The sequence below is a fragment of the Mesocricetus auratus genome, unplaced genomic scaffold (genome assembly GCF_017639785.1).
Source record: "Mesocricetus auratus isolate SY011 unplaced genomic scaffold, BCM_Maur_2.0 Super-Scaffold_15014, whole genome shotgun sequence".
Classification (NCBI taxonomy): domain Eukaryota; kingdom Metazoa; phylum Chordata; class Mammalia; order Rodentia; family Cricetidae; genus Mesocricetus; species Mesocricetus auratus.
This window is the reverse complement of record NW_024429186.1, coordinates 11,353,444-11,377,359: the sequence shown is the minus strand read 5'-3', so window position 1 is coordinate 11,377,359 and position 23,916 is coordinate 11,353,444. Positions and strand designations below refer to the sequence as shown.

The 23,916-nt window shown below is 47.1% G+C and overlaps 1 long non-coding RNA gene across 1 annotated transcript; it reads right to left on the bottom strand.

The window, feature by feature from the left end:
- Positions 1–547: 547 nt before the first annotated feature.
- LOC110340566 lies at positions 548–12,821 on the bottom strand. Its single transcript, XR_005876144.1, has 3 exons — positions 12,096–12,821; positions 9,455–9,824; positions 548–791 (listed from the first exon to the last, which is right to left on the bottom strand). It is a non-coding gene; the product is annotated as an uncharacterized LOC110340566 (long non-coding RNA).
- Between the last annotated feature and the right edge of the window lie 11,095 nt (positions 12,822–23,916).

Here is a 23,916-nt window from a genome sequence, read left to right as displayed (position 1 = left end):
ACAAAGCTGTTGCCGACAGTAACCGGAGCCTTTTTTTTTTTCCTGAGCCAACCATCCCACCTGGACCTCAGCACAAATTATTGTTTTCAATTACCACCTGTGTATTCCTTCCCATGCAACTTATTGATGTAAAATTACTGCTACAGCGGTATAAATAAGTTATACCGCAGTTGTAAAATGGAAGAAATTTTGTTGTAGCAATTATGTTCAGCAAGATGACAAAATAAATTTCCAGAGCTGTGCCTGCAGTAACCTGGGGAATTTAAACCTCATAATTTCCATTCATTTCAGATAATTTGGAGTAATTTCTATATGTAATAACTTTGTAATGAAAAACAGCAGTACTGAAGTGATTTCACTCTGTTTTCTCCTCCTATGGTATACATGGCACAAAATAAATGATAAAAATAATATTTCCTTTTTATATGTGTGTGTGTTGAGTAATTCCTTCAGTAAAAATCATAAACTAATACCCAGACTAAATCTCTGTCCACAAAATGAAAAATAAATTGAGTTAGAGGAATGAGAGAGAGTGGAAGGCTTTGGATGTTTTATTGTGACTTTATTGAGTTGTCTGAATCTCAGGCTCTTCCTGATCTCTGAAGGTTACCGTTCCAAAGCAAGAGATGCAGAGAGGTAAGATCCCCAGGCTTCCATAGGGGACCTGCACGGAGATCCCCCAAAACTTGGAAGCCCTCTCCCAGGTGGCCATTTCTCAGCCCTGGCCTGTTCCAATAGTATCTGTCCTCGCTCAGGCTCAGCGGAATGAATGGCTGGCTCCCATCAAGGTCCTGTTTCAGAAGAAATGAGATTTACTTATTCATTATTTTGTGCATGTGGGTGTTTTACCTGCTTGCTTGTATGTACACGGGGCACGTAGCTGGTACTCGCCAAGGTCAGGAAAGGGCATCAGATCCCCTAGAACTGCCGTCCTGGATGACTGTGAGCCCCACTTGGGTGCTGGGAACTGAATCTGAGTCCTCTTCAAGAGGAGCAAATACTCTTAGCCCCCGAACCACCTCTCCAGCACTACAGCAAGACTTCACCAGCAACGTTCACTGACACGAGGAAGGAGCTTTCAGGTTGGACAGTGGCCGAGTAGGTTCTGACATATTTCCTCTTTTAATTAAAGACTTGGCAAGGTGGCACTGTGCTCCCCCACTGCTCTGGTGCCCTGCCAGACCCCTGCCAGTGACACATGCGACTGATGTACACAGTCTCTGAACGCCACACGTTATTCATCAGAAGCTCCTAGTGATCTGTGAGAAAGGGGACAGGAATTACAGCGTCTGCATTAGCTCTGGGTTCCATGCAATTAGCCTCCGCCACCACCATGGCGTCCATCAAGAACTTCTACTAAGTGAAAAATGGAGGCCAGGTCTAAAGCTGGACTTCAGAAGTGACGAGTAGACCTGTAGACACACTCCTCCTACTAGCCCTAAGGGCTGCCTGTGGCCTGGGATGAGAGATACTTCCTAGCCTGTAAACCCCGCCCTCCCTTGCTACTCCCAGGATGCATATGGGCAGGCATGGGCTAGAAAGGGTGCCCAGTTGCTGAGCAATGTATGGAAAGTCATGACTGTCTCTGATTTAGGGTGTCTTTGACATACAGCCTCAGCACACCTGTGAGCTGACAGTCCCGGCTTCTGCCACACAGCAGTACCGTTACAGATACCCTGGTACTTCTCCTTGGACACACCTTAACAAGCACTCTGTGACTGAGACAGCAATTCTACGTAAGGGCTAATACCCAGGTTTCTAGTTCAAACAAACCTAAACACAATATATCATTCCAATGACATCAAACAAAAGGCAATGACAGCTGTCTGGACTGGGGACATCGCAGCCCCCTACATGTACTTGTGGCTGTCTGTCCCTCTTACTGAGTTCAACATTGCAATCCTCTCCAGGCCTCCTGAGTCACAGAGATACTCTGCCTAAATATGTTTGTCAGGGGTTTGTATTAGCTCATTCTAGGAAGAGAGAGACCATCAAGAGAGACCATCACCATTAGACTGGGGATGCTAAAGTCCATCCCCCAGGCCTGTCCCCACAAAAGCACGACTCTGCCATCCACCCAGCGCATTCCAACCATCCTCCAACCAAGAAGAGGGTACCAGAGTCATCACTAGACCTAGGACTAGAATAGGGGGTGCCAAAAAGCTCAAGGTAGATCGGGACATGAAGGAAGGAAAGGAGAAGTACGAATTCGGAACTGAGCAAGGACACCCGCTCAACAGAAGAGACTGGGCAGGGCTTACGGGAAGTAAAGGCATGACCATGGTCAGGAAAACAAACAACAGAGAGAAAGTGGTGAGGAATGAAAGAGGAAAGTGTCTGGAGCATCTTCTCAGACAGAACAAATGGGGCCCGGCAGAAGGTTCTGAGGGTGAACTGCCAGGCAGCCCATCGCCTGCTGCCGGAATAGAGTTCGAAAGCATGCAAAGAGTCCTTTTGCCTCTGAGGCTGAGTTTGTCCTTCCTGAAGCTCTGTAAGACGCTCAGGGTGGGCACCAACATGGTGCCAACATCCTCACAGACCTGGGTTCAAGTCCATGCTCCATCTGCCATAAGCTAGGCAAACTGCTGCCCTACTAAGCATCCCAGGCCCTCCTGTGTCAGGCCACAGCCTCGGTCAGGAGTTCCTCAGGGAACCACGCAGAAAGTCACAGGACGCAGCACACTGTAGGCATTAACAGATTATAGATAATACTATGGAGGTCAGTGTCCAGTTTTACAGGAGTTCACGTCCAGTTCAATCCACGGCACACACCTCAACATTTTCATCCAAAAGGAGAAACTTTTTCCTGGTCCTGTGACTTCACAGCTAGTATTGATAAAGCAGCTTGCCATGGTTCATTTGTGTTGCTATAGCAAAACACCTGGAGCTGCCAATTTATACAGAATGGAAATACATTTCTCACAGCTCTGTAGGGTAAAGAAGAAGGTCAAAGACCAGTGAGGATTTCCAGGGTGGTACTGTGTCTGCCAGAAAGGACCAGTACTGCCAGGAGTTGGTGGCACACGCCTTTAATCCCAGCACTGGGGAGGCAGAGGCAGGCGGATCTCTGTGAGTTCGAGACCAGCCTGGACTATCAAGCGAGTTCCAGGACAGCCTCCAAAGCCACAAAGAAACCCTGTCTCAAAAAAAAAAAAAAAAAAAAAAAAAAAAAAAGAAAAAAAGAAAGAAAAAAAAAAGGACCACTACTGCGTCTCCTGCAGTAGAAGACAAAGAGAAGACTCCCCGCACCACCACTGCCTGTCCCTTTATAAGGCACTAACCGTTTGTGATGATGGAGTCCCCTTGATTCATTCCCCTCCTACCCCTTAACGTCACGGATAAGGAAGTTGAATCAATAGGAATTCTGAAGGACGCATGCACAAGCTGTCCACATCTGCTCAGAGCTATATACCAGGCTGAAGTTTAAGAATATGCAGAGGGAAAAAACGTCTAAATCTGTGCCTCCAACTGCCTCATCTGTCTTAAAGCAGACTGCTCGGGCTCCGCCTACTCGCCTCTGTCTGTGACTGATACATTCTGGTGTAACCAAGTCGGAGCCATCTAGGTAAAAGACCAAATACATTCACAAGCCGGGAAAACCATACCCGTGGACAGTGGCAGGAAAGAACGCCTCTATGGCTAGGTTGTCCTCTCAGACACGAGGTGGGCGGATCCCCGTTCTTCGTTTTCTCTTGGTCACCAAGTTGCAATGGGCTGCGTTTGTGGTTTTTATAATCCAACAGTCAAAATTAAAAATTTAAATCTACAGCGTCTGAACCATTTGGTTCAGAGAGAGAGAGAGAGAGAGAGAGAGAGAGAGAGAGAGAGAGAGGATGCAGACTATTATTTTAGACTATTATTGGAAGTGGGAAGACTAGATGAAGATTTGGAAATGACAACCACCATTTTGTTAGGATTATGAGATTAAAGGGGCTTTTGAAAGAACTTTATCATCCAAGCCACCTGCCCTGGTACTGGAGTCTTAAGTCATGTTTTCTTCTTTCGTTTTTAAGACAAATATCTTTCTATATAGCCTGGGCTCCTGTTTCAACCCCTGTAGTGCTGGGATCATAGGCACTGTGTCCAGGCTTCCACATACATATCTATAGTATTATGCAGTAGTTCTTTATCCAAGAATCAGACACCAGCGACTGTTCTATGAAGCAAGGGACTGTGACCTTGAGGTCCAGTAAGGCTGCTGTCCCCAAGTGAGACCATCCTGGCACAGAGGGGACTGCTTGGACTGGACCTGTCCTAAGAAGCAGCACCCTTCCTGTTCTTGCCTTCTACACAGGGGCCTTCACCTGATTAGTGTTTACTAACACTCAGGAGGAAATGTCCCCAAAGCTGTCCTCAGAGAGTCCAAGCTGGCTGGTTTGAATGCCCTCCTGGCGACAGTGGCAGAGCCTGGTGGCCTTGCTCTCTTCCTGCACAGAAAGCAGTCTCACTGGGCTCACTGCCGGGCTGAGTTCAGGGTAGAGACATGCAGACACTCAAAGTCAGGAATGTCCTCCCGGGCCTCCTCCTCCTCCCCACCTTCTGTCATCCGGGGAGATAATTCATTTATGCAGCGTTCACAGAAGACTGACATTTTCAACTTTTTTAGCAGAATAAATTTATAAGGTAAATTAGGGGGTGGGAGCCTGAGTGTCCTAGGCAGATTCAAACTGGTAATTACAGAGGGCCTAATTATGCATTCACGACAGAGCCTTCTGGGATGGGGAAGGCTACAGGATGGTCCCTGTTCTCCTCACAGAGGACAATCCCCTGAGCCTCCTGGAAGCTTTGCACCAAACCTTTCAGAAGCTTTTGCTTCCATCTCTGAGTCTTCTCTGGAGGCCCTCATGCCCTCAACGTCCATGAGACTGGAGCAAATCCTCACCCTCTTCAGAGGACCCAGACACCCACCCCCCACGAGTGTCCACCAAGAGCCAGGAGCCCAGAGAGCCCTCAGACATTGGGTCTCGACTTGAATAAAACAAAAGGCACAATAGCAGGCAGGAAACTTGAGATCTTCCTCTGTCCCATCTTCCCAAGGTCCGTCCAGGAGTTCTAGACCCAAATCTGCCAGCTTCTGGGATCAATGTATCCTGTTCACCAACATGTCTCCAGGACCCAGAGCACTACAGAGACAGGATGTATGCTGTGGTCTCCTCCATCTCACCAGAACTTGACTTGGCCTCAGCACAGTCAATGAACAAGCAGACAGACAGACAGACAGGGAGGGAGGGAGGGAGGGAGGGGTGTGAAAGCAAGAGGGGCCAGTAAAGGTACCCTATGACCCTCGCTGAAGGACAAACAAGCCGGCCTCAGCAAAGCTGCCGATTGGCTGCAGGGAAGCCACGCCCTTCCCACATGGCACAGTGCTCACCAGCTGCTGAAGGAATACACCTATTTTGAACATAAAGTCCTCTTTCTATTCGCCCCCCCATTCATTTCCCACTACATCTCTGCTTCCAGGCCTCGTGTCGCTCACTGCGCATGGCATTTTATCACAGAGTAGACCGCGCCTTCCCCCAAGTATGTTCGAGTCCTAGGGTCCTTAGGTTTGTCGCTCTTGACGCTGTCACAAGACACCTGGCCTTAGAGTTAAAGGGCTCTCTGTGGTTGGTAGTTTCAGGAGCTTTGTCCAGTCCATCGTGAAGGAGAATGGAACACGCAGTGAGCCAGACACCCACATCACAGCAGCCTGGAAGCAGAGAAAAAGGATGCCTGGCTTCCTCTTCCTCCTCCCCAACTCCACCAGGGCCCCCAGTCTCGGGGCTCCCTATCTGATAATCCTCTCTGGAATACCTACAAGGGCATTTGACATCCACATGCTCACCACCCCACACTGTCATCCCGGCTGCACGGGATGCAGCCTGAAGCCAGAGGGCATGGAAAGCCTGCTGACATGAAGGAAGCTTACCCCGCGTGGTGCAGCTGCAAAGGGAACCCTGACAGACGCCCAAGAGCAGTAACAGCTGGACAGAAGGCATCCTGGCCCCAGCCGTTCAGCCTTATCCTGTCGCACCATCCGGAACCCCACAACAGCCTCTGGTCCCCACACAGCCCCTGCACCTAGTTCAGGCTTCAGTTGCTACCACAGGGTTTGGTTTAAATAAGACTTCAGTACAGGAAACACTGGGGCTGAAGGATATTCACTGTGGTCCTCAAATCACACCTTCCCTGTAACCACATAACCAGCATCGACATGAACCGATCGTAAAGCAAGACACTCAGCCCTGAACCTTTGCAGCCCCTGAGGTGTCAGCTTGGTGAGTGTGGTCAGGTTTCATTTTCATCGTACAGAACAGTGCTTCTCAACCTTCCTGATGCTGGGACCCTTTAATACAGTTCCTGGTGTCGTGGTGACCTCCCCACACCACAACCAGAAAATTACTTTTGTTGCTACTTTGTAACTATAATTTTGCTACTGTTATGAGTCGTAATGTAAATATCTGATATGTGAACTCAGAGGGGTCCGGAGAACCACTGGTGTAGAGACGGAAAAGGCAAGGGTCTCGGGCTGGAAGGACTTCTTGATCGTGCCACTGAGTCCCACACACTGGCTTTGGTTAAGACCTGACCTGCTTTTGACTTAGAACTGTTTCGATTTAATATTCCTGCACAGAGCCCTCCCACCTGGCTCCTGCGGGGGGGGGGGGGGAGGGCTGAAGGCCACCCCTTGGTCCTTGTGATGCTGGGCAGCCTTATCTCAGTGCCCACCCAGGCAAGGGCCATTGCTGGTTGGCTCTGCCTCCCTAGCAGGCAAATAGAGAATTCACACTTCTGACAAGCGCTGGTTCACACTGGGTCAGTCACCACCTGCTGCAACTTTGGTCAAATGCAGCGGGCTGATGAAGTTTAGGGGTCAGACCGTGACCTTCACAAGGAGTGGAGTGCAGGGCAGGGACTGTGCCTCTACAGGGTACAGCTGCACATGTGACGTCTGCTTCCCCAACACCCCACACTGTCAGTTCACCAGAGTCCCCCGATACAGTTTGGGAACCAAGCGGGACAGCTTGTCAAGGAAGCCCAGCCAGCAGAGGCAGACACTGGTCCTCACCCCGATTAGCATGGTTGGTCAGGATCAGCCAGGCTGTGCTGCTGGAACAATGAAGCCTTGTATCCAATGGGCTTACACTGGGAAAAGTCACATCTTTGCTTACACCTTAGGCTTTCTATAACCCTCTTGGCTCTGCTAGCCACATCTGATGGGCTCCAGGACCTCTACACACAGGAAGGAGTCGGGGAAGTCACAGTAACTCTTAAGCCCAAAAGAGGGGGGGAGGGGCTGGAAAGCTTGCTCTTCTGCTCACGGCCTATTGGCCAGAGCTAGTCACATGACCAAGTAACTGCAAAGGAAGCTGGGAAATGTATGCAAAGCAGGTTCCTGTCAGAGAGCTGTGCCTGTGTATTATTGCCCTAGGAGTGTGCTTGGGGTGAACTGAAAGGGTAAATGAGCCTTCACAATTCTACTAGGGACAAGGCCGGGGTGAAGGAAAGAGGGAAGGAACAGGCTTCATCACTATGTTTAGGCTTTTTGCCTTCTGAGCCGTTGGGTTTTCTCTTCCCACCCTCTGCTATTTACCGAGTGTGACTGGTTTCCTTACCACACACTCACTGGACTGGCCCCGCCCCACAGAAGAAGGCTGAGGACTTCCTGGCTGCAGAGACGTCTTGGTCTAGAAGCTGTTTCCCTGCTGGTGCAATCTGCCACCAGGAGCAAACACACCTGAGAGATTTAAAGGTGACCTGTTAGCTCCTTATGAATAGTGGTTCACAGACCCGGCCCTCTAATCCTAAAACTTGTCCATTAGGCAAGTCAATCAGGAGTCTTGAAAGCTCTGTGAGGTGGGTGTGGAAGATAATGTTTCCCTTCAAAGCCCTCAAAACCATGTTTGATGGATAGATTTGGAACAGAAATTCTAAGCTGGAAAGAGCCAGGAGATAATGCAGTCCACCTACCTTAAGGGGGAGTTGGAGGCCAAGTGGTGTGAGCAGGCTTCATGCCCTGATTTCCAGGCCTGTGTCAATATCTCTACCCTGCAACGTCCCCTGCCATACACACACACACACACACACACACACACACCAACTTTCCCTTATCCTGTCTCAATTTGTCAAGCAACCAAAGGGAACATAGAAATCAGTTTCCAGCCGGGCGGTGGTGGCGCACGCCTTTAATCCCAGCACTCGGGAGGCAGAGGCAGGCGGATCTCTGAGTTCAAGACCAGCCTGGTCTATAAGAGCTAGTTCCAGGACAGCCTCCAAAGCCACAGAGAAACCCTGTCTCGAAAAAAAAAAAGTCAGTTTCCAGTCAGTCTGACAAAGGAGACTTGGAGATGGTGGGTCCAGGTGCCCAGGACCACACTGGGTGACAAAATGATTGGGGTCGTGTAGAGACTTGAGTCATTAAAGAGGGGAAGTGGAGTCGTTTATTTTTCACAGTTCTGAGGCAAGGCAATGAAGACGCTAGTGCAGTGGTTCTGAACCTGTGGGTCGTGACCCCATTGGGGGTCAAATGACCCTTTCACAGGGATCGCATATCAGATATCCAACAGATCAGATATTTACTTCACAAGTCGTAACAGTAGCAAAATTACAGTTATGATGTAGCTATGAAATAATGCTATGTTTGGGGGTCACCACACCATGAGGACTATATCAAGGGGTTGCAGCCTTAGGAAGGGTGAGAAGCACTGCTCTAGCATGTCCAGGTTGGAGCGAGTACCCGCTGTCCGGCTGGCCGACTATCTTCCTGGTAAGTCCTCAGCAGCGGAGAGACAGCATGACAGGGGTGTCTCCTCTGATAAGACCACAAGTCTATGGGTGGGGCTCCATCCTTTACTAACCACTATGTTCACTGCTGGGACAAAATACTTACAAAATCCACTTAGGGCAGGCAGGCTTTATTTTGTGTCACAGTGTAAGGGTGTGACCACTCGTAGTGGTGACGGCATGGCAGCTGGACTTTGAGACAGCTCATCACATGTGCCCACTCTCAGGGAGCAGAGAGAGATGAATGGTTATCTCGAGCTTCTATTCAGTCCAGGGTCTCATCCCAAGGAGTGGCGCTGCCCCCCTCCATTCAGTGAACCCAATCTAGATAATTCCTCACAGAGATGCCCAGAGGCTAACCTAATCTACATAATCGCTTATATAGGCATGCCATAGTCTTGTCTCCTAGGTGACTCTAGATTCTGTCAAGTTGAAATATTTATTAGCCCTCAAAGACCACCATGAGCCAGGCACCCCCTCCCAAGATCCCAGCTCTTGCTTCACACGAGGCTTCCGATGTTCAGATTGGAAAGGTCACATTATTCCATAACAACTTCCAAGTTCCCTGCCTCTGCCCACCCTCATCATAGCCTTGTGGTTCCTGTTCAAGGTCTGAGGAGCCACCCTTGCCCCAGACAAAGAATCTTCCTGCTGGGAGGCCACAGCATTCTCAAGGAATCCAAGGACTTACTCGTAAGAGAAGTAGGCATCCAGAAGGCAGAGGACATGAGTGTCACTGATGCTCAGTGGGACCTCAGTGTGAGGAAAGATCCGTCCGACAGCCCTTCCGTGTCAAACGTGACGTCATAAGAGCTTGTCTCAGCTACTCTACCACGCTCTTGTGCCTGCTGAGTTTCTCTTGATGTCAAGCATAGGAGAAAATGAAAACAACTCCAAGGTTGTAGGGCCCCTGCCAGAAGGCAGGAACTGTCTCTAAGGAAGTGCGCTGTCACTGGCAGGATGGACAGGATGCCACTGTGCACAGGAACCCTGAGAGCCCACATTTCCATCTGTCACAGGTGGGAAATAAAGGCCACCAGGAGCAGGTCTTGACACAGCTTCTGCAGAGAGAAACGTGAAGATGTGGGACAGGACTAGGGGTGCAGCCACCGATGGGGAGAGGGGAGCAACTGGAACTCTCTGTACATCCCGTCTGGTGAAGAGTATGTGGGGCCATCTTTGAAGTTCAGTTACCAGGGAAGGATGATCATCCAGGCTACAAGCTGTGAGGAGCTGGTAACTAGAGTATTGGGCTCTATACATTGACTGCAGCCATGAGGAGGTCCCTGGTAGTCTTGGAGAGATCTTATGTAGTTCTGAACACAAGTGAGGACTGGTTGGACCCCTCAATTCACACTCCCTCTGCGCATAGCAGCACTACACACGGCCTCACTGGCCATCTCCACTTGTACCCAATGCCCCACCCCCAGACTGAGCCCCGCACACCCCACTACCTGAGTAGGTTCCTGCTTCTCCTCACTCTGAGCCTGAGGCTGAGTTCTAAAAGTCCTTGTTGTACTAGTTGCTTTTGACAACTTCGCACAAACCTAGACACGGCCAGGAAGAGGAAATCTCAATTGAGGATTTGCCTCCACGCTATTGGACTGCAGACAAGGCTGTAGAGGCAGGCTCTGTTTTGTTTCGTTTTTATGATGATTGGTATGGGAAGGCCCAATCACTGTGGGCAATACCACCACTAGGCAGCTCAGCCTTGGGTGTATAAGAAAGCAGGCTGAGCAAGCTGTGAGGAGCAAGACAGTGAGCAACCTTCCTCCATCGGCTCTGCTTCAGCTCCCGCCTGAGTTCTGCCCCCCACTTCTTTTCATGATGAACCGTGACCAGTGCCCTTAAGTCAAATTAACCCACAGAAAGCAAACTAGGGCATTTCCCCAAACCTGGCATTCCCTAACTGGTGGTCATTGTTCAAAGCAAACCCTGCACATCATCCTGGACTTTCTCTTGCCACTCACCCAGCATCCAACCCATCACTGCATCCCATTGATCCAGCCCTTCTGCAACACAACCAATTCTTACCACCCTCCTGGACCAAGAGACTTCCCGGCTGGTCTTCCTGTTTCCGACCCTGTGTTTATTCTCAAGAGGCATTAAGCCTTTAAGGTGCAACACTGTCTTAGGGTTTCTATTGCTGTGATGAAACAGGATGACTGAAAAGCAAGTCGGGGAGGAAAGGGTTTATTTGACGTGCACTTCAGCATTGCTGTCCATCATCGAAGGAAGTCAGGACAGGAACTCAAACTGGACAGGATCCTGAAGACAGTAGCCAATGCAGAGGCCATGGCTTGCTCAGTCTGCTCTCTTTCTTTTTTCTTTTGTTTTTTGTTTGTTTGTTTGTTTGTTTGTTTTTTGAGACAGGGTTTCTCTGTATTGCTTTGGAGCCTGTCCTGGAACTCGCTCTGTAGACCAGTTTGGTCTCAAACTCAGAGAGCTCCGCCTGCCTCTGCCTCCCATGTGCTGGAATTAAAGGCGTGCTCCACCAACACCCGGCTCAGCCTGCTTTCTTATAGAACCCAGGACCACCAGCCCATGGATGGCACAATGGACCGGGCCTTCCCCCCATTGAGCATTAATTTAGAAAATGCCTTACAGCTGGTCCTCATGGAGTCATTTCCTCGACTGAGGCTCCTTCCTCCTCTCTGATGGTTCTTGCTTGTGTCAACTTGACACACAAACACATCAATATTAAGCCATAACCTTTTCTTTCTTACTCATCCCCAAGATCTCACATTAAAAATCATAATTTTTATAATATTTATTTATTAATTAATACAACATCCTGCCTCCATGTATGCCTGTACTCTAGAAGAGGGCACCAGATCTCATTACAGATGGTTGTGAGCCACCATGTGGTTGCTGGGAATTGAACTCAGGACCTCTGGAAGAACAGCCAGTTCTCTTAACCTCTGAGCCATCTCTCCACCCTAAAATCATAATATTAAAAGTCCCACAGTCTTTACAAATTCAAACACATTTAAATTGCAGTCTTTAAAATATCCAATCTCAGCCAGGCAGTGGTGGCACAGTCTTTAATCCCAGCATTTGAGAGGCAGAGGCAGGCAGATCTCAGTGAGTTCAAGGCCAGCCTGGTCTACAAAGTGACTTCCAGGACTATTACACAGAGAAACCCTGTCTCAAAAAAATCCATTGTCCTTAAAAGTTAAAGTCTCCATCTGTGGGCCCCTTTAAAAAGCAAAATTAAATTAAACAATTTCTTCAAGAGGGAAGAATCGGGCCATTGTCCAAACCTGAACCAAGCAAAATAAAAACCTGACAATATAAATAACTCAATTCCCAATTACTTGGGATTCACTCACAGTCGTCTGGGCTCCTCCTTAAGGCTTGGCCTCTTCTCCAGCTCTGCCCTGGGTAGCACAGACAGCGCGTCTTCTAGGATCTGGCTGGTTCCGCTGCTGCTGCTGTTCTTGGTGGTCATCCTGTGGTACTGGTGTCCCCAAAATGCCGGGGTCTTCTGCTGCAGCCGGGCTGCACTTTCACCAACGGCCTCTCAATGGCTCTCCTCACAATGCCAGGCTCAGCTTCCCTGCACGACCCCTTCAGTCCTGGGCCTTCAACTGCCACGGAGGCTGCGCCCTCTGCTGCAGCCGGGCTGCACTTTCACCAACGGCCTCTCACGGTGCCCAGCCTCAGCTGCTCTCCATGACCCCCTTCATGCCTTCAAAACCAGCACCACCTGGGTGACGCTTACCAATAACCAAGTCCAGTTGCCAAAACGTGAGGTACAACCTTGACTACCTCTGGAACACAGCTTCTCTGTGCTCTCAGGAAACACTTCCCAGAAGATTTCACCTCGGTGATGCTGGTCTCCTCTTAATCACTACTAATTTCTTTGCTCCAGCAGACTACGATCAAGTATCCCAATAAAGCAAAGTTCCTCTTTGGTAATTCTGGTATCTTGCTAACCACAGTTGGTTCTTCAGCCCCCAGCTAGCCAGAACCACAGAACCTTAATTCAAAATAACAAATGGCCCTGATAGAATCTTTAAACTTCCCTCTGAAACTTCTGCACTGCTCTTAACATTTCTACCTTCCAGGCTCCTAAAGAATATCCCACTGAGTTATTAACACTAAGTGGTTCTCCTAGTCCAAAGTTCCAAAGTCCTTCCGCAATCTTCCACATTGTGAGTTCTGTCACAGTATTACCCCTACTACATTGGTACAATTTGCATTATTTTAGGTCCAATTCCTGTAATGAAAACCATGACCAAAAAGCAAGTTGCTGGGGAACAGCACTTGAGCAGTGCTGTTCATAATTAAGGAAGTCAGGACAGGAACTCAAACAGGGCAGGATCCTGGAGACAGGAGCTGATGCAGAGACCATAGAAGGATGTGACTTGCTTTCCCTGGTTTGCTCAGCCTGCTTTTTTTTATAGATCCCAAGACCACCAGCCCAGGTATCGCACCACCCACCATGTGCTAGGCCCTCCCCCATTGATCACTAATTGAGAAAATGCCTTACAGCTGGATCTCATGGAGGCATTTTCTCAACTGAGGCCCCTTCCTCCCTGATGACTCTAGCTTGTGTCGAGTGGACACGAAAACCCAGCCAGCATAAAAAGCAGATCATGACACCATTCTGGTGGAAACTACATCACTCCAAGTATGAAGCAAAGCCCAGACAGCAATCTGTGCAGGAGATCTTTTCCCCATCACACCCTGCTGGCTTCACCACTACTCGCTGTTCCTCCATCACCATTCCTCAAGGCATGCTCGGGGCCTTTTCATCTGCTCTGTCCTGTCACTTGTCTCCTTTCTCTCACAGCCAGTTCTAGCAAGTCCCTTCTGGGTCAGACTACTTTCCACTGAAATTCCAGCAACTTGGGTGAAATGGGAAGATTCCTTGAAAAGAGTTGTTTATCAAAACTGACACAAGAAGAAACAGAAAAAATTAGAGTCATGTCTATTCAAGACTCCCTTTTAGTTTATGACCTTCCGTCTCTCCCTGCCCGTGCCCGCCCCCACCCCAAAAAGTTATTCTCAAATGCTTAACCTGCAAACTCCTTTAAACACTTCAGGAGGAAGTACCAATTTTACACTCATTTCTAGAAAATGGAGGAAAGGGAAAGACTACTATGATCATTTTGTGAGAATTAACTATGATCAAAATCTAACGAGGACATTAATAGAAAAGAAGATTGAAGAACTATAACCCTCATTCACCTAGATGACAGAGTCCTAATCAATTTCTGTGATCTATGGTCATGAGTGAGTGGGGTGTATTGATTGATCACTCAACACATGATGCCCTTATGTAGAAAAGCTTCTGGAATATAGCATTAAATGAAAAGTATAAGAGTGTCCATAGAATACTGCATTTAGAGTAACAGGAAAAGATAGGAATGAAAAATAAATACTTAGGCTAGGGAGATGACTCGATGAGTAAAAACGTGAGCTGTGCAAGCTTGAGGTCCTGAGTTTGAATTCCTACGCCTAGAAAACCAGTCAGGGTAGCAGCATCTGTAACTCCAGGGCTGAGATGAGGGGATGGTGACAAGAGAATCTCTAGAAGCTTGTGGTTCAGCTATCCTGTGTATACAGCAGCAGTCAACAAAGACACCATGTCTCTAAGAAGAAGGAAGGCAAGAACCAACATCTGAGGGCATTCTCTGCCACCGCTGATTATGGTATACATATTTGAACGCTTGTTCACATGCGTGCATGCGCACACACACACACACACACACACACACACTACTTATATCAGTGCGCTTGAACGAAGAGAAGCAGGAAGGTACAGTGGGAACAGAAAGTGAGTCTGTTTCTGGGCTAGTTTGTTCCCTCCTGAGAGGGAACCACATATGCAGTGGCCTGAACAGGTAGTTCCCACAGTTTTAGTCCAGGGTCAAGGTGTCAGCAGAGCTGGTTTCTCTGCAACTTTTTCCCTCAGCTTAGACAGCTCCCTCTCTTATCCAGATACCCAACATTTGGATGAAGGCTCACCCACGTGACTTCACGTAAGCCAGCCAAGGGTGGCGATATGTATCTATAATCTCAGCACTGGGGAGGTAGAGACAGGTGAATGCCTAGACTTCGTTGGCCAGCCAGCATAGCCTAATTAGTGAGGTTCAGGCCAAGGAGAGACTTTACTTCAAAAATAAGCAAATGATAGATAGATAGATAGATAGATAGATAGATAGATAGATAGATACATAGATAGATAGATACATAGATACATAGATACATAGATACATATATAGATACATAGATAGATACATAGATAGATGGACAGACAGACAGATGGATTGGAGGCTGCATAGACAGACAGACAGACAGACAGACAAGATGTGCAGCATCGGGGAACAACAGCACAGGTTGCTCCCTGGCCTGCACACACATGTGCTCTCACAAGCTGTGTCTCCAAGTACAATCACTGTCTGAGTCTTGCACTTCAGCACAGGAATTTAAAGAGATTGCAGCACAGTCCCTCAGAATTTGTGAGAGGCAGAGAGAGAGGCAATGTTGTGTAATTAATACTTCTTGTTGTGTGTTGTGTGATCCTGACAAAGTTTCCATTCCACATGCCTAGAAAGGGAAAGGAAATCAGCAAAAAGCATGGAGGGACCTAAACCAATGGCAAAGCACGCTAAAGGGGAAACCCAGTAACATTTGAGCACAACATGCTAAAGGGAAACCAGTAACATTTGAGCACAACATTTGAGTTACACACCCTGGAAAATGGACCAAAAGCTCTAGAGAAAGACTAAACACTAGCTAGCTGGCTCCCTTTTCTGCAGAGAAAGGGATAGCAATTCTGAAACTACTATGTGCATCTAAGATCAGACAAACACAGGAACACGCTGTGAGAACAGAAGCCAGTGCTGTTGCTGTTGAAAAGGAAGCTGAAAATGTAAAAAGGGGAGAAAGAGATGTCCATGCGGTGTTTCTGAGGATTGGAGATATCAGTGTGAAGTTACGTGTTTCAGTACAGAGGAGACAGGGTAGGGGAGGAAGGAGAGATGGAGGGAGACAGTAGAAGATGGACAGATAGACAGACAGACAGACAGATCTATAGTAGAGTGGTTTGAATGGGTATGCCCCGCATGGACTCATGTGTTTGAATGCTTGGTCTATAGGGAGTGGCCCTATTAGGAGGTGTGGCCTTGTTACAGTAGGTGTGGCCTTGTTGGAGGAAGTGCCTCACTGTGTGGGCAGACTTTAAGGTCTCCTATGCTCAAGCTAGGCCCAGTGTCACAGTTCTTGCTGCTTACAGATCAAGATATAGAACTCAGCTACTTCTCCAGCACCATGTCTGCCATGTCCCACCATAAGGATAATGGACTAAACCTCTGAAACTGTAAGCTACCCCCAATTAAATGTTTTCCTTTATAAGAGTTGCCATGGTCTTGGTGTCTCTACACATCAAAAGAAACCCTAAGACAGACAAACAGACAGGCAGATAGATGATTGATAGACTGATTGCAGAAAGCTAGATAAATGATAAACAGATAAGTGATAGATGTTTGATATATTTATAGATGATAGCTATACAAATAGAAAAATAATAGATGATAGATGACATCTAGATAAACCAACACATGATTGATAGTGATAGAGAGATAGATAATAGATGGCAGATAGATAAGCAGATAGATGATAAACAGATAAATGATACATGGTTGTTACACTGATTAATGATAGATAAATAGTGAGATAATAGTTAGATGATCTCTTGATAAACAACCACATGGTTGATGATTGATAGATGATAAATGGATGAATTGAAGCCCTGAATGGACCATGTATATCAAACCCCACTCCTGCCCAAGGCTCAGGGAGCACCATGGAATAGGGCAAAGAAAGAATGAATGTAGAGCTGGAGGGTGGGGAGGAATGCTGGGAATATCTTCTTCTGGAACTCTCTGCAGCTATGGTCACCTGCACAAGATCAAGACAAGATGATTCAACACTCTAGCAGCACTAACTGAACTCAGTGGGTTGCCAGAAAAAGGAAGGGATGGGAAGCAAGGCAGAGGGAAACAGTTGGGGGCGCCTGGGTGGGTGGAAGGGGAGAACTGTGGTGGGTATGACCAATATATGCTGTTTATTATGTATCGAACTGTCAATAAATCGTTGCTGGGGCTTCTCTTGTCCCGCAAGGTCCCACTGCCCTTCTCAGCCCCAAATGAACACACAGACATATTAATCATTAAACTGTTGGCTGATGACTAGGGCTTCTTATTGGCTAGCTCTGTCTTAATTATCAACACATCACACAGACATATTAATCATTAAACTGTTGGCTGATGTCTAGGGCTTCTTATTGGCTAGCTCTGTCTTAATTATCAACACATTTCTATTAATCTATGCATTGCTATGAGGCTGTGACTTACCTGCAATCCAGCATGTTATTCCTTGGGCATCATGGCGTCCACTTGTGGTGCCTCTCTGCCTACCTCTCCCAGAATTCTCCTCGTCTCCTCATCCCGCCTGTCTTCCTGCCTCATTGGCCAAGCAGTGTTTCATTCATCAACCAATAAAAGAAATATATACAGAAGGACATCCCCTCATCGATGAGTAAATAAAAGATTTTTTTTTAATAGGAGCTCTGACCAGGGTGGAAATCTCCAACAGAAGTTTCTAACCTAGTGACATGTCACACTGTATCAGGGTAGGCTTATAAGAGGATCAGTCCCTGAGTACTTGTCTATAGTTTATTCAGGACAGTTAAGACCAGTTAGAAACTGACATGATTTTTCTTAATACTATGTATCAACAGTCATAATACCAGGAAAAAAAATTCCACAGCATTTTTTCACTAATTTGTATAAACTTTGGGTCTAGTTAATTTTGGTATGTCATGTTTTTATTTATTTGCAAGAGTTTTTTATAATAAAGTTTTTTTAAAAAAAGATAAGATTTACTAGTGTTAGTTATAAATGATTGTGTCTGTTATGGCTGAGATTTCACAACCTGGCCATCACCATCACAATAGCATATTTTTATGACCTATTATTTGACAGACAGGTGATGAAAGATTCAGGTGAAAGTTTACAACAAACATACGAATAAACTCAGGTATGTGGATTTATTTAGAAGGCATGTTCAGAATAGTTGAAAATTTGTTCAAACTGGTAACTTGAGAGGTTTGAAAAGTATAAGTCTTAGTTTCTAAAATTTGTTACTGAATATAAATACCTTTCATATTAATTTCATCTTTGCATTTATTTTGAACCAAATAATCAAGAAAATAATAATCAAAATTAACTGTTGTCTGTCCCACCTAGTCCCGCCACCCTTCAGTCCCAAATAAATACACAGAGACTTTTATTCATTGTAAACTGTTTGGCCAATGGCTTAGGCTTCTTACTGGCTAGCTCCCTCTTAATTATTAACCCATTTCTATTCAACTATATATTGCCATGAGGCTGTGGCTTACCCATAATCCGGCATGTTACTCCTTCAGCAGCATGGTATCTCCTTGGCAGCTTCTCTCTGCCTCCTCTCCCCAGCATTCTCCTCGTCTATACTTCCTGCCTGGCTACTGGCCAATCAGCGTTTTATTCATCAACCAATAAGAGAGACATATATACAGAAGAACATCCCCCATCACTGTTGGACAATTGTTACAGAAAATAACTTTGTTGCATTGAGGGAAACTGTTAAAGCTGGTCTTCTTTGGGTGGTGAATATATTAGGTGTGATGGTTAATGTTAACTGGGCTGGTGGGTGGGTAGAAGATGGATGGGTGGATGGATGTTTGGATAGATGGATGATGATGGATGGATGGATGGATGGATGGATGGATGGATGGATGGATATGGATGAAGCCTATTGTCCCAATGTCTTTAAACTGAGGAATCCAGACAATATATCCTTTTTCACTTAGTCTGGATAACAACTACACATTGAGAAAGGATGTCAAGTAACTAAAATAAATAAACACTTCCAGTGGTGTACATGGTGAACAATCCCCCATGTTGCTATTGGCTACTCCCTCACTCACAGGGTTCCCTCCTTGTCTTTTAGGGCTGTGTCAGGCCTTCCTGAGATATTCTTTGAGCACCCAGGCACTGTCCTGACAAACCCCATTTCACCACCTGAAAATCCAAACACAGCTTCCCCGATGTAACCGATGGCTGGTAGAGGCCCACTGCCAGCTCGCTGTTGCCTTCACTGTGTGGAAGATTTACCATTCCTCTTGGTCATATCTGATTGTTTGTTTTTGTTTATTCAAGGCAAAGCTTCTCGTGTAGGCCTGGCTGCCCTCGTACTTACTCTGTAGACCAGGCAAACCTTGAACTCAAAGATCCACCTGTCTCCACCTCCCAAGTGCTGTGATTAAAGGCGTGTACTACCATGCCCAGCTGAAGTGTCTGATTCTTTAGCTGCTTCTGGACACAATTCCGCCCCCCCCCCAGCCTCTAGACATGAAGACAGCAAGTGAAGAGATGCTCAGAGATAAAAAGATGGAGGGAGGCCAGCCACAGTAATGCATCCTTATAGTCCCAGACATCCACAGAGACTGTAGCAGGAAGACCTGGAATTTGAAGCCAGTGTGGGTCATGGAACAAATCCTAGGCCATCTGGGACCCGGTCTCAAACAAAACCAAAGGTGAACTGAAAGAGAGAAAGAATTCTACGTCATTCAAGTTCCCTGGTCTATACACACTGACATACTCTCTGGACCTGCCCCTAGAATACACATTATTTGAAATTAGACAGAATCATCGCTAACCCAGGAAGCTCTGCACAGTCGACACTGTGGGCATGCACTCATCCTCCCATTTATTTATTCAACCAGCTGCAGACTAGACAGTGACCTCTTCCACCTACCCCCGGGCGCCTGGCAGCACAGGATGGTTTCCAGGCCTCATCTACACCCGCCTCTCTCTTAGTTGGCCATTGCCATGACTTCTGGACAGATGCTTTGGCTCCCAAGCGCCACGAAAAAAAGGTGAGGTTTGTCTCATAGCCACGCAGCACCTGAGTATGGACAAGGAGCGTTGGGCATTCTGAGGGTTGCCCTGGCCTGGCCCCCATTGCAGTCACTGGCTACCATCTCCAAGCTTGCAGGAGGAGATCATCACTCCTTCTCCTCAGGAAATGACATTCAAACTCAGGTCCCCCAAATGACACTGCCACCGGTCACGGCGCAGAAAACAGTGAAGGGCCCCATTGAACCCAAGGTTATTTCTTCCAGGTGGAACTCAGCAGAAGACTTAGATGTGAGTGGACTGTCTCTGTCACTGACTGATGGGTCACTGGGGGGCATCACCCAACCTCTATGAGCATGACAGCATGCTTGGTCAGATGCGCGTGGTACATATTTATCTGGTTCTCACACAAGATGGAGAATAGATCAGAGAACAGATCACAGGGTTAAGGAGGCTGAGACAAGTGGCAGACACTGCTACGGGGGAGACCTGAAGCAATCAGCAAGGGCCTGGGACTGAGGGAGGAGACCGGCTCTTTGGTACCACAGGGGTCTGTGAATCTGTATGTGTGACACAGTGGCAGGGAATTATCCACAGGGACATGCAAAAATGGAGCTTATGCAAAAAAAGCAGGAAACCCCAGGTAGGCTCCTTCTGTCTAGTTCCTAGCTTCCTCAACTATGGGTCATGACCCCATCTGGAGTCACATGATTGAGAATGGGTTTCTTAGTCACTGAACTATTGATGTGCAAAGACACCACCACCATGGCAACTCTTATGAAGAAAAGCATTTGACTGGGACTACTTTGCAGTTTCAGAAGTTTAGACCATTGTCGTCATGACGGGAAGCGTAGCAGCATGAGGACAGACATGTCATTTCCTGAGAAGAAGGAGTTCTACATCCAGATCAGCAGGTGACTGAAAGAGAGAGAGCCACTGGGCCTGGCTTGGGCTTCTAAGGCCTCTAAACCCACCCTCGACGACACACTTCCTCCAACATGACCACACCTCCTAATCCTTTTAAATAGTGCCTAAGTATTCAAAGATATGAGCCTGTGAGCCTGTGGAGAACATTCTTACTCAAACCATCACGGTACATATAGGGAGGTCTCACACACACACACACACACACACACACACACACACACACACACACACACACACACACCAGTAAAAGGTTTCTAAATGTGCCAACAAATGAAAATTAATTCAAAATTAAATACATAAGGAATCCAAGGAGTTGCTGACCCACCATGCTTGCCTGTGTGGTATCACAGGACCTCACTGTAACCTTGTTCTGAGCACACAGTGTGGTCACATGATGTCACACCACACAACGCTTGCCGACCCTGCTAGAGACAATGCAGATCAGATTAAAGACTGCTGTTGGTTAGTTTCCTGTTTGTTTGTTTTCCTGGCAAAACTGGGCCTTGGGCCTGGGACCTCAGGCATACTAAGGGAGCATTCTACCACCCAGCTATAGCTGCAGCCATATTGGATTTGATGAACTGTAGCAATTTTGCTACTTATATAGATTTCAGCACATAACATAATGATTAATTGCAGAAAACAATGTTTCCCTGCTGTCATTTCTCAACATGTAGGTATCCAATTATTATATCTTTGGGCTGGACTGTGTTATAATGTTTGGTTTTAAAATTTACTACTTGATGTCAGGCATGGTGGTTCACACTTTTAGTCCCAGCACTCAGGAGGCAGAGGATCTCTGTGAGTTCCAGGCCAGCCTGTTCTAGATAGAGAGTTCCAGGACAGCCAGGACTATGTCAAGAGACCTTGTCTCAAAAAAAAAAAAAAATTAGTGTTTGAGTTGCTGACTGGAGTCTCATTCAAAGATATGTCATTAAATGAACTTTGGCTTAGGATTAGAACAGAATTTCCAGCAACTTCTAAAGTGGTCCTAAACACACTCCTCCTGTTGTATGCTATATTAGTTACTTTTCTGTTGCTGTGATAAATTTGCATGACCAAAGCAATTTATATAAGAAAGTCTATTTGGGTTCATGGCTCCAGGAAGATAAAAATCCATCATTTGGGAAAGTGTAGCAGCAAGCAGCAGGCTCGGGACAGGAACTAGAGCAGAGAGCAAACTGGAAATAGGCAAGTTTCTTTGTTTTTTACTCTTAAAGCCCACCTGCAGTGAAGGACTTCCTCCGGAAACAGTGCCACCTACTGGAGCCTAAGTGTCCAAATGCCAAGACAATGGGGAGCATTTATCACTCAAATCACCACCTATGCTGCGAAGAAGCATTCTCAGTGGTAACAATGGTGAAATCAGGCTGCCAATCAACTCTGGAGATACTGGAGATTCCTTGCATCCTGCAAATGTCAAATATTCATTCAAGACTTAATTCTCTACATAAAAACAAGCAAGCACACCCATCTAATTAATATGCAAATTTGCCTTGATTTTTAACAAATGATATGTGCACTATAGAACTGTTTTAAATTTCTTTGTGGTTTAATATCGATAAGTGTTTGACTGGTATACCTATTGTAAACACCTGTACATAGGGAATCACACCTTAAAAATTTTGGGTGAGGGTCGGTGAGATGGCTCAGGGGTAAAGGTGCTTGCCACCAAGCTTAATTGACGACCTGAGTTCAATCCCAGGAACCCACATGATGGAAGGAGAGAAGTGATTCCTGCAAGCTGTCCTCTCCACGAATGCACTGTAACATGTGTGCCCCACCCAAATAAAATAAATAGGTGTCATTTTTTTATTTCCTGGATGAAAAAGATCACTAGTAGAAAAAAATATTGAGAAAGTCCACCTCTTTGTGTTCCTGTTTCCTGTTTGTAAAGTAGGAGCTGTGAAGCCCCCTACCCAGGTACTGTGAAAACTGAAGCGAGGGATGGGGGGGGCTTGCTTTTGACATGTATTTGGCTGTGGGGAAAGATGACGGAGGGGAGATGGGGCTCCTCTGCTGCTTTTGCAACTTGTGCATCAATAGTTGCTTCCAAAAATAATTCTTTCTAAACATAAGCGCACACACAGAAAATTCCTTCAGAAATACAGTGGTCCCGTGACTGGGCAGAAACCTTGTGAAACACATGCCTTCCACTGTTCACTCTTGAGAGACCGAGCTTGCCAACAGACCTGCGGCCAGATTGTTTATTGCATCCATAAAGACCCACCTGGATTAACTCAAATTTGTTTTGAAATGCGTTGATAACTATATTTCGGCGTCATTAGCTTCCTTTCAATCCCCGAGCTTTGTCTCAGGGCCCCAGGAAAACATTACTCTGAGAAGAGGGCCCCCAGCTGCCCCAGGTCCAGGGCACAAAGCCTTTGACACTGCCCTGGGGCCCAGATAGTCTGTGAGCCACCTGCTTGGGTGAGGAGCTGAGGTCCGGATGGGGGGGGGGTTGGTGAGACCAGGAGGCCTCTGATTCCCAGCCCACTTGGAAGGGAGGTAGCTCTTTCAGGAGAAGGAAATCCTCATATCCCCCTGGCCCACGGCCACCTCGAGTGCATGTTTACTCTGGCAGGTGGGGTCCACACCAGGTCCACTCTGGGGCTGCATGCTGGCCTTTGAGACTGAGAACAATGACACATTGTGGCCCTGCTACAGATAAAAGGGAAACTTGGCTCGCCTGCCAAGCAAAAGCGACTGTCCTTCGATATTAATGCCCGAGGTGTGCCTGCCCACGCCCTGGCACTTTCGCCTTTCTGGCCGTTGTGTGGAAGGTGATTCTGCTGCTGCTAATGGGGGTGCAAAGGCCAGCGAGCCGGGCACTTTATTGTCAGCTGCTTCAATAATCTTTAACCTTCGTTGGCCAAAGGGCTGAAACCCAGAAAGACTAAACAAACATGGGCTGGGCCCAGAGGAGGGTGACTCAAGACAGAAGGGCTGCAGGAGCCAGTAGACACCCCATCTTTCCCAAGCCCTACTGACACCCCAAAGTCTACAAAGGGGTCTGCATATTTGGGGCAAGGACTCGGGACCCACTGTTGGATGCCATTAGAATCTCTCTATTAGCTATTTGCTGCATGTTCAAAATGGGAGAACCAATGCCATGTTCAAAATGGGAGAACCAATGCCATGTTCAAAATGGGAGAACCAATGCCATGTTCAAAATGGGAGAACCAATGCCATGTTCAAAATGGGAGAACCAATGCCATGTTCAAAATGGGAGAACCAATGCCACACTGGCCGTATCCAGTCCCAATATGGGACTGAGGCTGAGCCCACAGTGGGAACAATCCATCCAGGAGAGAAA